Source organism: Lipophrys pholis (genome assembly GCF_963383615.2).
Source record: "Lipophrys pholis genome assembly, chromosome: 13".
Lineage (NCBI taxonomy): Eukaryota > Metazoa > Chordata > Actinopteri > Blenniiformes > Blenniidae > Lipophrys > Lipophrys pholis.
In genome coordinates this window covers 28,441,117-28,457,593 of record NC_137632.1, presented here as the reverse complement: position 1 = coordinate 28,457,593, position 16,477 = coordinate 28,441,117, and the positions used below count along the sequence as shown (strand labels likewise).

Genomic DNA, 16,477 nt, shown 5'->3' with positions numbered 1-16,477 from the left:
CGGTGGGGACACGACAATGTTCTCTAACGGCGTCCAGATGAGCGGCGGGCTGAGTGAGTGTGGGCCGGACCTCTGCGGAGAGTTTAAGGACGAGTGCTTGTGAGCAGGAAGTGGCTGAGGAGGAAATGCCTTTGTGATGAGAGGCAGCCAGATCTCTGCCGACTCTCCACGCCTGCTCCACTTCCTTCATAGCAACGCCTCAGACACGCCGTTATATAAGCTCCAGTGAAGGATGCTCCGGTCCTCCAGCACAACACGGACCTTTAGGATCTGCTGGAAGGTTCCAGAAGACGAGGAGCTGATTAGTTACTAGTTAGAAACACTACCTAATATATTGCACGTTAATTCTTATTGCAATTATTTACAATATAAAAGACTTTTATGTTTATATGTTTTACTTTATGAAACTTTTTAGTTTAAAAAACGTTTTAGGCTTTAGTTTGAGTATTTTATGTTTATATGTTTTACTTTATGAAACTTTTTTGGTTTTAGTTTAATAATATTTCAGGTTCATGTTTTAGTTTATGAAACTTTTAGGTTGAAATTTAAAACTTTTATATTTGAGTTTAAGAATTTTTTCAGGTTTAAGTTTAAGAAACTTTGAAGGTTTTAGTTTGTAAAGAAGGTTGTTATTGTAAATAAGAACCAGTTACCAGTTTTGGTTTCGGAAACTTTTAAGTTTGCAATTTAATTTTTATGAATATTTTGTTTTATGAGTTTTAGTTTATAGGCAGGTACAGGTACAGAAATAACTCGCCAAACAATCACCAATGTTATTTTAATTTATTAAAGAAAAAGCTGCATTGAACCATTTTTTAGGTTAACAAAGATGGACTGGTTAGTTTAGTTTAGTTTAGTTTAGTTTAGTTTAGTTTAGATTAGTTAGAGCCTGGACTGGGCCTGGAGGAGCCTGGACTGGGTCCTGGATGAGCCTGGACTGGGCCTGGAGGAGCCTGGACTGGGCCTGGACTGGGCCTGGAAGAGCCTGGACTGGGCCTGGAGGAGCCTGGACTGGGCCTGGAAGAGCCTGGACTGGGCCTGGAGGAGCCTGGACAGGGTCCTGGATGAGCCTGGACTGGGCCTGGAGGATCCTGGAGGAGCCTGGACTGGGCCTGGAAGAGCCGGGACTTGGCCTGGAGGAGCCTGGACTTGGCCTGGAGGAGCCTGGACTGGGCCTGGAGGAGCCTGGATGAACTTTGGAAGCCAAACAAGCTCCCAGACCTTGAATTAGGTGTCGAGTTTGAGCGATAATGAGACAAAGCCAGATGCCGAGTTCTCAGGCAGCGTCCCAGAGAGACGGTAAAAAGACAAACAGTCACACTGAGTCAACACTGCTGGGTTCAGACACCAAGATCCAGTCTCTCAGAGTCCAGAGCCCAGAACCAGGTACAGAACCAGGTCCAGAACCAGAACCAGAACCAGAACCAGAACCAGAACCAGGTCCAGAGACTCCGCTGATCCACTGACAGTCCCACTGTTGTAGTACCGTTACCATCCGTACCACTGTGATGTCACCACTGTGAGCAGTTCCATTAAACAAGCTTTGCTATTTTATTTCTATTTTTATTGTATTTTTTAATGAATTCCTTTAAATGAAAGAAAAAACATCTGGGAGAAACGTGTGTGCTCAGAAACTACAGTTATGTTAACACGCTATAAATTAAATCAAATTAAAATGCTGCTTTTGCCCGCTGCTCGCTCTGTTTGTGGCTTTATTTGTTTTATTGGTTTTATTTGTTTTATTTGTTCTGTAACATAAACGTGAAGGAGAACTGTGACTGTGATATCTTAATATTACTCTGGTACTAATGTACTCTTAATCATTTCCATTACTCAGTCTGCTCCCTGTGTATTCTGTCTCCTGAGGGTTTAATGAACCAATGACACATTTAATGAATGAATTTATTTAATCTCTTTGTAAAGCTTTAATGGATTTCCTTTATTTCTTTGTAAAACACTGAATTGCCCTGAATGGTGCTCTTTAACTTAATCCGCCTCATTTGTCAGTGAGGCGATAATTAAAGAGGAGATATTTGGTTTTTAGTTTGTTGACGTGTTGCCTGACGTGTCCACAGCTTCGTTACCTGCTTGTTTTGTCCGCCTCAGACTCTGGACTCCCGCTGCCTGAGGTTGACTCACCCGTCTGATCTGAACAAACCCACTAACGCGTCGACTCGTTTGCTGACCCCCCCCCCCCCTCCCGTCACAGAGCCCGGCTGTTGCCCCCGGGGCAGAACTGTGAATGCTGAAGCACCTCCGCCTCCGTCAGGTACAAACCAACACGTCCACAGATCAGATGTCCTCATGTCCATTTCCTCACTATTTCTTTATGTCTGGGCGCTGCCAGCGGCTCAATCTGTCGCTCCTCAACATAAACACACCAAGGTGGAGTGAGGCTGCGGGAATGAGGGAAGAAGAATGTGAGGAATGCGGAGCTCCGAATGTAACCGAGCATTATTCCAGTGAAGGAGCAGAGACGGGAAAAAACAGAAAGGTTTATCGTTCTCCTGCCGGCAGACAGGAGGTTAGAGATCAGGCCGGGCGCTTAGCCTCAATTCACTGGGCGACTGACAGTCGAGTCACGAACCCGAAAACAATGGTGGTAACACACACACACACACACACACAACACACACACACACACACACACAACATACACACACACACACACACACAACATACACACACACACACACACACACAACATACACACACACACACACAACACAACATACACACACACACAACATACATACTCACACACACACACACACACACACACAACATACACAGTCACACACACACAACATACACACTCACACACACAACATACACAGTCACACACACACACACACACAACATACACAGTCACACACACACAACATACACACACACAACATACACACTCACACACACACACACACACTCACACACTCACACACACACACACACACAACATACACACTCACACACACGCACTCACACACTCACACACACACACAACATTCACACTCACACACACACACTCACACACACACACACACACACTCACACACACACACAACATACACATTCACACACACACACACTCACACACACACACACTCACACACACACACAACATACACACTCACACACACACTCACACACTCACACACACACAACATACACACTCACACACACTCACACACTCACAGACACACACAACATAAACACTCACACACACACACAACATACACACTCACACACACACACACTCACAAACACACACAACATACACACTCACACACACACACACAACATACACACTCACACACACACACACACACAACACACACACAACATACACATTCACACACACACACACTCACACACACACACACTCACACACACACACTCACACACACACTCACACACTCACACACACACAACATACACACTCACACACACTCACACACTCACAGACACACACAACATAAACACTCACACACACACACAACATACACACTCACACACACACACACACACACTCACAAACACACACAACATACACACTCACACACACACACACAACATACACACTCACACACACACACACACACACACACACACACACACACTCACACACACACACACACACACACTCACACACTCACACACACCAATCCGACAGCCCTCCACCCAAATAACATTTGACTTTCTGCTCCTTTTTCAACAAGAACCCTCGACAATCTGAAGCCCTCCTAGCAGCGAGGTGCAAAACCTCAATCTGAATCACACGACTCCCGGTGGACGAGCGGAACCTCGCCGTGGTCTTGTCAGTGGAGGGGGAAGATTGAGAGGTCGGGTCTCATTTGAATGTGGTCTAGATAAGAAGGGTCTTATCCTGCAGAGGATGGATGTCATGGGCCCCATTAGACTCATTTAGTTCCCTGACAAGAGGGAACCGTATTGGTCAGTCTGGGTCAAGGTGGAAACAAAGACTTTCCTTCACCCCGTGAGCAAATTCTAACGTTTGCTCACACTCAAACATGACCAGGAGACGTTACAGACCCTCAGGACGCATTGTCCAAACTGCAGGTACAGTTTCAGTGAGAAGAGATTATTCTGGTTTAATTTGGTTTTAAATGGAAGACTAATCCCATTTTGGCAGTCACCATATTTTACAGCCAATAAGGACGAATGTCAGATATCAGGTTCTGCAGATATTCCGGCATGTCTGCAGGCGAGTCAGTGCAGAAATATGAGTCATTTAACAACAATGTCTCCATCGCGTAATTCGTTCGCCAAACGTCTCGGCCAAGTTTATTTTTGTGCCGGGGAAGCGTCTCACTTCAGGGCGTAAATCTGTCAGAGTTTATAGAATCATTATTAGGAATATTCCATAAGATTATCTGTCAGTGTTTATTTACGTTCTTGTTTTGGTCCCCGGCCGCTCTGCACCAACGACATCATCAATCACAAGGCAGCCGGTTATCGCCTGTCAGCCGAGTCCAGGAGACTCTTCATGGTGAGACGTGAAGCTCTGCGTTCGTCTCACTCAACCAGACTCCTTCACGCTCTGGAACCAACGGCCCAAACTGTCTGAGGTCACGGACGGACTGCAGCTCTGGTTCATCTCCACTGGTCCAGACCTCGACTTCAAGGGTTTTATGGTTCCAGTGTGAAGATGTGGTGAATGTTGGGGGGATTTTCCAGTTTGGGTTCACCAAAGCAGATCGTCTTTATCAATCCATCTTTCCTCCATTCATGACCGAACCTCCACCTTTCCCTCCACCTTCAGCTGGTCTGGGTTCTACGGCCTTTAGAGGTCTTATCCTCATGCTATGTCGCTCGCCAGCTTCCACTGCAGCGTCTTCCTCCCAGCAGCTCTTCACCTTTTAATGTTGGAGAAATTAGAAGACGATTCAACCATCTCCGCTCTGCGCTATGCTAATGTAGCCTGTAGACCGAGCTGCTGGTACCTTTTATCATGGTTAGCATGTAGCATCGCTGGTGTGTGAGCCTGAAACTCTTTAGCATGAAGCATGTATCATTGCTCGTGCGTGAGCCTTAAACTCTTTAGCATGTAGCATGTAGCATCGCTGGTGTGTGAGCCTGAAACTCTTTAGCATGTAGCATGTAGCATCGCTGGTGTGTGAGCCTGAAACTCTTTAGCATGTAGCATGTAGCATCGCTGGTGTGTGAGCCTGAAACTCTTTAGCATGTAGCATGTAGCATCGCTGGTGTGTGAGCCTGAAACTCTTTAGCATGTAGCATGTAGCATCGCTGGTGTGTGAGCCTGAAACTCTTTAGCATGTAGTATGTAGCATCACTGGTGTGTGAGCCTGAAACTCTTTAGCATGTAGCATGTAGCATTGCTGGTTGCTGGTGATGAAGTTGCTGGTGATGAAGTTGCTGGTGATGAAGATGCTGGTGATGAAGATGCTGGTGATGTACAATCTTCCTCCTCTTGAGATTTTGTCAGAACATTATTTACAGTTCGTCTTACTTTTGTTGTTGTTATTAATATTTCAGAATCTCCAAACCGTGGCGGCGCTCGTCGTCTCCTGTCGACCTGCTGCTGATGTTTTTGACGCATTATGTCACGTAGTACTTGCTGGGTTGTATCGGGGATCTTTCATGATTGCGAGTACTCGGTGCAGTATAGGACCTGATACTGATATCGGTATTGGTCCATCCCTAGTTTTTGCTTTTGAAAATTGTGAATATTTAGTTGTTTTACTATAAAAAAAATAAAGGTGCAAAAAAAACTTAAGTTGATAGAAGAAAAGTGAAAAGGACATGTAAGTTTTACTCCTATTGAGCAGTAAAAAACTTCAGTCAATCATTCTAACAGCATCACTTTATATTTTTCTAGATAACTTCTACCGTTCGTCCTCCTGCACATTCAACACCTCGGTTAACTCACAGTGAAAACACCCGCCGTCACAAACACTAGCATAGCTCCGGCGCTCCCGCCCCGCCAGGATCACAAAGCGACAGCCGCTGTGTTGACTTCCTGATGTCAGGTACAGGCGGCGGCGTGCGCTCGCTCGCTCCACGATGACTCAGCGCCTCCATAACGGCTGCCTCGGCCTCCACGGTGTCCCTGACCAGCTGTCCGTCTCACGTCCACTGCAGCCATACGTCATAACTCACGCTGTAATCAGCTGGAACCGAGCGACACCAAGACACACTCCGTCACCCCCACTGCGGGGGGGGGGGGCTTATCTGGAATCACATGCATCGGTTCAAACAATGAAGTCCATTCAGGTCGAGCTGAAACACAAGACCGGGCCCATGATGATGATGATGATGATGGAAGGATGAAGCATCGCTGGGAGATAAAACATCCACACACTGTTTTGAGTCCGACGGCATTAAACAAACCCAGACCGGAGAAATGAGGCCAGAGCAGAGCGGCAGGGAGGAAAACTCCAGAAGTTAATCCCAGAGACACGGTGGAAGGGAGCGAGACGGTCGGCGCTGACTGGACGGTTTGTTCAGCTGCTGTACGGTGGGACTTTTGGGACAAATGTCCAGGATCACAGTGGAAAACCTGGAGTCACACATTAACCAGGAACTTCTCTGGACCGCTGGAGGGAGTCTGGATCGCTGGAGGGAGTCTGGACCGCTGGAGGGAGTCTGGACCACTGGAGGGAGTCTGGACCGCTGGAGGGAGTGACCCCAACGCTAAAGACAAGACATGCAACTACTGACTGCCTGAGACCACCTGAGACCACCTGAGACCACCTGGGACCACCTGAGACCACCATCATTTGTTTTGTGTGTGTGTGTGTGTGTGTGTGTGTGTGTGTGTGTGTGTGTGTGTGTGTGTGTGTGTGTGTGTGTGTGTGTGTGTGTGTGTGTGTGTGTGTGTGTGTGTGTGTGTGATCATGCACCAGGTGTGGCCACACCATCTGCTTGCAGAACTAAATATTGACACACATGATGGATTCTATTCAGGCTGCTCTACAGTTCTATATATTTATTTAAGCTCCAAATACAAAAAAACAAAAACACGACGACGGCGAAAACAAACGATCGGGACCTGATCAGTTGAACGTGTCACTGGAGAAATCGATAGTTTCTCATGTCACTATTTGTTCTCGTTATATTTATCAGACTAAATGAGAAACAAGGAAATTGTGTTTTTTCTCAATAATCCCAATAAAACCCAGCAAAGGAAACACAGATTAAAACATCGTGTGTTCAAATGTAATGTACCAGTCTCTCTTTATAAACAGGGAACACGTGAAATATTCCAACATCTTCCACCTGGTCTGGTGTTTACCTCCACGTGTCTGTCGGCAGGTTTCCGGACGAGAAGCTGCATTTTGGTTTGGTTTTCCTCGAGAGTCACACCTGACGTCCCCCGGAGAAAAGCTCCGAGTTCACAATCATGTTCCTCTTTTGTTGTTGCCTCTTTGTTAATTCATGTTCCTGCTTCACGTTACTGTCTAGATAGAGCTGCTCAGGCTGGTTAATCTAAGAAATCATCTTACTGTCTAGATAGAGCTGCTCAGGCTGGTTAATCTAGAAAATCATTTTACTGTCTAGATAGAGCTGCTCAGGCTGGTTAATCTAGAAAATCATTTTACTGTCTAGATAGAGCTGCTCAGGCTGGTTAATCTAAGAAATCATTTTACTGTCTAGATAGAGCTGCTCAGGCTGGTTAATCTAAGAAATCATCTTACTGTCTAGATAGAGCTGCTCAGGCTGGGTAATCTAAGAAATCATCTTACTGTCTAGATAGAGCTGCTCAGGCTGGTTAATCTAAGAAATCATCTTACTGTCTAGATAGAGCTGCTCAGGCTGGTTAATCTAAGAAATCATTTTACTGTCTAGATAGAGCTGCTCAGGCTGGTTAATCTAAGAAATCATTTTACTGTCTAGATAGAGCTGCTCAGGCTGGTTAATCTAAGAAATCATCTTACTGTCTAGATAGAGCTGCTCAGGCTGGTTTAATCTAAGAAATCATCTTACTGTCTAGATAGAGCTGCTCAGGCTGGTTAATCTAAGAAATCATTTTACTGTCTAGATAGAGCTGCTCAGGCTGGTTAATCTAAGAAATCATCTTACTGTCTAGATAGAGCTGCTCAGGCTGGTTAATCTAAGAAATCATTTTACTGTCTAGATAGAGCAGCTCAGGCTGGTTTAATCTAAGAAATCATCTTACTGTCTAGATAGAGCTGCTCAGGCTGGTTAATCTAAGAAATCATCTTACTGTCTAGATAGAGCTGCTCAGGCTGGTTTAATCTAAGAAATCATCTTACTGTCTATATAGAGCTGCTCAGGCTGGTTAATCTAAGAAATCATCTTACTGTCTAGATAGAGCTGCTCAGGCTGGTTTAATCTAAGAAACCATCTTACTGTCTAGATAGAGCTGCTCAGGCTGGTTTAATCTAAAAACAGTTGTAAAGTATTTGGATCAGTGTGATAAGTGCAAATAATATATGTAGCACAACAAGGATATTGTATGTTATCCCCCCCCCCTCCCCCTCCCCTTCCCCCTCCCCCCTCCCCCCACAACTTTCTTCTCTCTCTTCTCTTCTCTCTCTCTTTGAGCGTTCCCCCCCGGTCGTGTACGGCAGCCATACCAACTTCTGACGGAGGAGGCAGCAGGAGGAGACTCCAGGTCTCTCCCTGTTGCAAGAACAAAAACTGTTCTGACTCCGAAGGTTCTAGATCACATCATATTGTTGGTCCAAGCTGCCGAACAGGACAAGGGAAAAGAGAAAAAAGAAAGAAAAAAAAGAAAAGCTCCGAGTTCTCAATCACAGTCTGTGATGTCAGACACGAGACGTTCTGCTGAATCTCCTGGTTGTGAGTGTGGAACGATCAGAGGGACGATCGGAGGCCAGTCCTGCATGTTTGGGAACATCTTGATGCGAGGCCTTCGTGTATTATTCAACAGGAAAATAAAAAACAAAAACAACTTGACAGTTACGATGGCGCGAGACATCAGACGTGTCTGAGGCCGGCGGCGCTCGCTTCATGACTGCCGCGGCTCTTTTTAAAAAACATGCATCAAACAGCAACGCTCCCAAAACAGGAAAACGTTGCAGGGAACTGGAGGAGGAAACAGACGTGTTCACCGGAACACGTTGAGTAGACGAGCAACGCGTGGCGTACGGCGGGAAACAAACGTCCAGCGAACCAACAAGCGTCTGGGTCGAAGTCTGACGTCGGTCAACGTCTCTGGCAAAGGGAGAAGGTGCAAATCCCAGAATGAAAAGAAGCTGAAGCTCAGGCAGCCGAGTTCAAACCACAGAGCCGAGTTTATAAAGCTGCAGAACAACGATTCCAGTAAACCGAGAAAAACAAACGAAAAGAAAAAAATATGTTTTTGGTTTGTTTGTTTGTTTGTTTTGTTTTGTTTTTACGTGGAAACGCAGACGTTTTGTTGTATTTTGGGCTCGGAGTCACATATATATATATATATATATATGTGTGTGTGTGTGTGTGTGTGTGTGTGTGTGTGTGTGTGTATTTTTGTGACTTTAACAATAAAGTCACAAAAACAATAGAGATGTAAAGGGGTAGGATTTAAAAAGTTCACCTTCTTCCCACTCCCTTTTCAAAACATGTAATGTACAATTGAAGTGTCTGTCATGTGAACTATTTCTATTCAGTTTGTTTCTCTTTCTTTCTTTATGTCTTTTTTTTTACATATTCACAAACAAACAAACAAATAAATATATATATATATATATATATATATATATATATATATATATATATATATATATATATATATATATATATATATATATATATGAATGAATGAATGAATGAAGCAGCTGTAGATGAAGGACTTTGCAGGGAGAACATGCCGACTCGGGGAATCAATCGAGGACCAAATGAACGTTGGTTTGGATCTTATGAGAAACGACCTGCAGGAACTCTTCCTTCTCTCCGGGGCCAAAGAGAGAACATGGAAACTGAAACACCAAAAGACTCCAAGACAAACTATTCTGATGTTGTGACACGAGTGTGAGCCATGAAAGCGGCGCTGACGTCGTGGACGCGTTTCAGTTTGGACCAAAGTGGCAGAAGAACCGGGACTGGAGTTCAAGAGTCGTCCCCCCCCCCCCCGATCTCAAAGAGCCCACAACCAAAACCCCTTCCTGGTGACTTGGCTCCAGATGGAGACGCTTTAATTCAGATAAACACAAACACAGGAAGGTTTCCTTCCCGGGAGCTGCGGGGAACACGTGTGGTTCCCTCCACTCCTGAACCTCGACGACACCGAGAGCAAAGCTGGAAGCTTAAAGCTGCAATCTGAGCTTTAGAGGGGAGAAAGTGTGTGGAAATAAACTGGAATTATCCTCTAATAAGCCCAATAAAGCCCCATTGTTGGTTCATATCCACCTTCTTTCTGCTCCCGCCAGCAGAAGCAGGGAGAGGAGGACTGATTAGGAGACCCGACGCCTCCAGTCGTCTAATCAGGACATAAACAGAACCGAGTAGATTAATTCAAGACCACATCCTCTCTTAATCTCCCGTCAGCGCTGAGGGATGTGTTACTGCTTTCAGGAATTACTCATAATCCTCCGGTTCTGCCGTTCAGTCGTCATAGTCCGACGTTACTCCCAGCGTCCATTGTGGTCCTCTTCCAGTCCAACATCTGTACAGCCCAACATCTGTACAGTCCAACATCTGTAGAGTCCAACGTCTGTACAGTCCAACATCTGTACAGTCCAACATCTGTAGAGTCCAACGTCTGTACAGTCCAACATCTGTACAGTCCAACGTCTGTACAGTCCAACATCTGTACAGTCCAACGTCTGTACAGCCCAACATCTGTACAGTCCAACGTCTGTACAGTCCAACATCTGTACAGTCCAACGTCTGTACAGCCCAACATCTGTACAGTCCAACATCTGTACAGTCCAACATCTGTAGAGTCCAACGTCTGTACAGTCCAACATCTGGACAGTCCAACATCTGTACAGTCCAACATCTGTAGAGTCCAACGTCTGCACAGTCCAACGTCTGTACACCCAACATCTGTACAGTCCAACATCTGTACAGTCCAACATCTGTAGAGTCCAACGTCTGCACAGTCCAACGTCTGTACACCCAACATCTGTACAGTCCAACGTCTGTACAGTCCAACATCTGTACAGTCCAACGTCTGTACAGCCCAACATCTGTACAGTCCAACATCTGTACAGTCCAACATCTGTAGAGTCCAACGTCTGTACAGTCCAACATCTGGACAGTCCAACATCTGTACAGTCCAACATCTGTAGAGTCCAACGTCTGCACAGTCCAACGTCTGTACACCCAACATCTGTACAGTCCAACATCTGTACAGTCCAACATCTGTACAGTCCAACGTCTGTACAGTCCAACATCTGTACAGTCCAACATCTGTCCAGTCCAACGTCTGTACAGTCCAACATCTGTACAGTCCAACATCTGTACAGTCCAACGTCTGTACAGTCCAACATCTGTACAGTCCAACATCTGTAGAGTCCAACATCTGGACAGTCCAACATCTGTACAGTCCAACATCTGTAGAGTCCAACGTCTGTACAGTCCAACGTCTGTACACCCAACATCTGTACAGTCCAACATCTGTACAGTCCGTCTGTACAGTCCAACATCTGTACAGTCCAACATCTGTCCAGTCCAACGTCTGTACAGTCCAACATCTGTACAGTCCAACGTCTGTACACCCAACATCTGTACAGTCCAACATCTGTACAGTCCAACATCTGTCCAGTCCAACATCTGTACAGTCCAACATCTGTACAGTCCAACATCTGTACAGTCCAGTATGAGCCAGGAACTCCACGCTCACCAAGGACTCATACTTAATTTGGCTTTAAAACATTTTACAAGTAACAAAGTATTCGCTTCGGTCGAAATACTCCAGAAAGTCCTTTTATATTTCTGTCCTCGTCCTTGATTCTTCAACCGCTTCAGTTATTAAAGTGTTAAAAACTGTGATGGGAACGTTTCTCCACCCTGGAACTGCCAATAGGAGTCATTACGTTACAACAATGTTTGAATCAAAGTTGATCTCATATCAGAGTACTATGTGATGCACCAATACCAAGGAGGAGTACTACTAATATGTAGCGACTTGCAGATACCAAGTACCGATACACGTACTTCTCAAATACCATAAATCCTCATTTATACTCCATACAAGCGATGTTGCTGCTGCATGACGTGACGTAGTATTTTTCAGAGTACAAGTGCTACATAGAGTATCGGAGACGATACTGGTATCAGTGTCTAATGTACAAGTTTTAAATGAATTTCATTGTTTCTTATATGAAGTTCAGAGAGTTCTTTTTAAAGTTGCTTTGTCACCATGAGGGAGTGTATATAAAAGTAGACGTGTGTGAAACCAGCAGTAGAAACAGAAAACGGTTCTGGACCAGAAATAAAAAGTTCTTTTCTGTGTTTTCACTCCATGGAAGCTCTGGGTCGTTCTGGACGGAAACGCTGATGCCGCCTCTCCTTCAACCCACATGTTCCCTCGCCGCCTACCAGTACCACAACAATGGTAGATTACAGAGTACTGTTCCTTCTGATGAAGACTCGGAGCTCTAAATATCCTCGTCTTCACCCAGAACAAAACACCACGAGCCTCCAGACGTCCTGAAGCGTCACGTCTTCTCCTCTGTCTCTGCTCTGTTTCTGTGTTCTTCACCGCAGCGCCACTACAAAGAAATACTACAGTATTTCCCTGGTTCTGTCCCCGACAGGGTTGTACTTTAACAAAAGTCTTTATTTTTATTTTTGCTTCTTACTTATGTGAAGTATGCGAGTCCTTTTCCCCAAATCCCAAAACCGTAATCATCCTTAACTGCAGACGTCTCTTCTCTTCTTGTCAAAACTACAAACTGATGCCAGAGTACCTGAAGTAAAACCACATGATTACAGTTATTTGTACCGTCGCGGCTCAAGCTCTCACAGGCTGTCTGTTTTTGTATTTTCAAAACTTTCTGACTTCCCAGTTATTTCTGAACACATCATTTGTTTATGAGAGTGATTTAAAAAAAGTATATATTTCTAATGCTGAGGCTCAAATACCATCATACTGAGTGACGTCACGTCAATGTACCACTTTCCAAATGGGAAGAATCCAATTTGATAATGTTCTCGAGTATTTTAAGTAAGTGGGACTTTTCCTACTTCCCAAATCCTCACGGCTCTACTACTACTTCATTACAGAGGAAATAACGAGGAAATAAAATTCCCCATCATATCTAATAGTCGCTCAGCAAGTTCCCACTTTCCCAGAGGGAAATTCCCAGTTTTCCTTTTCTTACTCTTTTCTCCTGTGAGTCGTGATCACGCCACCACGCTGCCGCGATTAGACGCCGTTTACACAAATGAAGTAGAAACACATCGTGTTTGTACTTCAGGAAAGTTTTAGGTTGACATGGCAACATTTTGAAAATGATCTGTTGCCATGGAAACGGCAGAAACGCTGAAAATTATGGAGTTATCGTGTCAGCCACGAGTTGTTTATTTTAGTACTGAAAGCACACACACACACACACACACACACAAGCAGCAGAGAACAATGAGCTCTAAACAATAACAACAGGAGACATTCTAGTGGACAGACCACCAAGTCGGATTGTTATTATGGTGACTGTCAAAATAAAAGTACCAAGTTGGATTGTTATTACAGTGACTGTAGAAATCAAAGTACCAAGTCCCAGGAGAACATGGACAAACATCATTCTGATTGGCCAGCTACTGAGCATGTCCAGGTGAACTCGTTACGACGGCCGCGGTGACCAGGAGCAGCGTTTCAGGAAAGTTACGTTTCCAGAGTCTCTTAACGCCGCTGCCGTGGAAACAAGACATGCAAAAGCGCTACGAACGCTTCCGGTTTTCACTTGAAAACATATAAATAGAAATATCGTGGGGTTAGTATGTGTCACAGGGGACCAGGGGCCCTACAGGGGGGTCAGGGGCCCTTCAGGGGGCAGCAGAGGCCCTTCAGGGAGGGACCGGGGGCCCTTCAGGGGGCACCAGGGGCCCATCAGGGGGCAGCAGGGGCCCTTCAGGGGGCACCAGGGGCCCATCAGGGGGCAGCAGGGGCCCTTCAGGGGGGACTGAGGGCCCCAACGCAGCTGCATGAGAAGCTTCTTTTCGTGGAGGTAAGATGAAAAGCATGTTCATGTGAAATCAGGGCTGTTTAGATTTGATGTCAAGGCAACGAAAGCCCCCTGACACACACACACACACACACACACACACACACACACACACACACACACACACACACACGCACACACACACGCACACACACACGCACACACACACACACACACACACACACACACACACTCCATTAGCATTAGCATACAGTCCATCGGCTCCATCAGGAGAATTTATTTCATCTTTAATTCCTCTAATATCTGGTTTTATTGTTTTTCTAACAGGTAATAAATAAGGACTTTCCCGGACATTAACGAGCGTTCCGGGGGGAGAAAACCGCCGTTACTGTAGTTTCACAGCAGGTACGGTACAGTTACACCCACACCGCGGAGCTCCGGTCCAAACAGCGGAGCGACGCCGAACAAAAACCCGCCCGCGGAGCTCCGAACCCGGGGGCGACTTGAGGGACTGACGGAGCGCCGTGCTGTGTCGACCAACCGACGTTTTTCTCTCAAATCGAAGCCGTGAAACGTGCGCGAATCCGAGGAGCGAAAAGTTGCAGCTTGAAGAAACTGTGGCTCCCAGGTGGAGTAACGTTTTCCCCCCGCCGGGTGATCCGGGGGAAAGCGGCCGCTCGGAGCGCACCGTGAAGCGGGCACCGGGGGGGAGAGCGCAGCCTACCTGGTACGGATGAAGTCCCGGTTCGTCCCATGAAGAAAAAGCGATAGAGCCGTGCGAGTGGGTCCGTTTCCAGGGAGCTCTCTCTCTCTCTCTCCCTCCCTCTCTCGTTCTCTGCTGCTGGATGAGCTGTGAGCCACCGAGGGCTCCTGGAGGAAAGCAGCCGAGCTCCGGCTGATGTCAGCGGGACAGGGAGGGGCCTGGCCGGGGACATGATGTCACAGGATCCACAGCTCAAATAGCGCATATTACACATATTTAATCTCATAACTTACAGGATTTGGTAAGAAAAATAATTCATGCAGTGTATCTATGAAACTGGGAACTGGGAAAGTTACCAGTTGGCAGCCACTGTCAATGGGAATTGGACAAGTTCCCATATGGACACATTACTTCACTGGATTCAGATTTGAAATAAAGAATCACATCTAATACATAAACATTTAGTTACAAAACTTATGGGACTTTTGAAGAAAATGAACCAATTCATGTAGTGTATCCATGAAACTGGGAACTGGGAAAGTTACCGGTTGGCAGCCACTGGCAATGGGAATTGAACTCGCTTCACTGAGCTCAAATCAACTATCACATATAATACAAATACTTTAAAATACACAACTTATGCGGATTTTTGGAAGGAAGTTTAGCAATTCATTTAGTGTTAACATGGAACTGGGAATGTTACCAGTTGACAGCCACTCTCACTGGGAACGGGACTCATTCCCATGTGAACATGATGCTGCTTCGCTGGAGCCAAGAACTCAGGACAGTCTACAGAACAACAACCAACCCCCAATAAATAATCACCACAAACATATACCAACAAACAGGTTTAATTATTTCCCAGTAGGAAGTTCCCAGATGACAGCTTCTACCACTTAGAAATGGAACACATTCCCACGAGGAGGTGATGTCACTTTAATGGTTCACAACTCCCCCAACAATTTCATTTACAGATACAGAATACACATTTAGATACTGCATGTACTGTGTTAGGATATTTCGTTAAAAAATAATTCTTATAGGAATTGGGAACTTGGAAAGTTACTAGTTGGCAAGGTCCGGCCGTTTGCATGAGCAAACTGATCTCTTCATAACAGGATGAAGTAATTATTTTTATAAATCAAACCAGCAGTTGGTTCAGAACATTTCAACAGTCTGAGCTGTGGATCAGCAGCGATGAGTGGCAGTTCAATCACGGCGCTTCTTCCCCCGCTGGATCTTTCCCAGACTCCCAGAGCTTCTTCTCTAAAACCTGAACATGGTTTGGTCTGCAGAGCCGCCGTCGTGCCGCTCCGGCTAACCAGCGCCGTCCTCCCAGGATGCTGTGCAGTATTTTCAGGAGCGTTGTGTGTTTGTGTACTTTGGGAAACCAGCCCTGCCTGAACAATGTTGCTAATATTAGCTGCTGTGGCGTTTGCAGTGTTTCCTGCAGTGGGAGGAAGTCAGAGGAGAAAATGTCTCGCGGAGCCTCTCAACACGTGAGCGTCGTAAAGAAATAATCTGGTTTCCTGAAAAGATCAAGCAGTATTGACCTCGAACGCCTCGTATCACAACAACGTTTCAACAAAAATATATAGTTCTTGTATTTTCACAGCAACGTTTTGAAAAAACTGTCCGTTTACACAGAAACACTGAAATTGGTGTAGCTCTTATATTGGGCCACTAGTGGGTGCTG

The 16,477-nt window shown here is 45.5% G+C and overlaps 1 protein-coding gene across 1 annotated transcript in view; it reads right to left on the bottom strand.

Moving 5' to 3' along the window:
- LOC308118887 (SH3 domain-binding protein 4) overlaps positions 1-14,913 on the bottom strand; it is a 42,164-nt gene extending 27,251 nt beyond the window's left edge. The window contains exon 1 of the mRNA XM_080478567.1: positions 14,803-14,913. The gene's annotated coding sequence lies outside the window, so the exon portion shown is untranslated. The remainder of the gene's footprint in view (positions 1-14,802) is intronic.
- Positions 14,914-16,477: the final 1,564 nt, after the last annotated feature.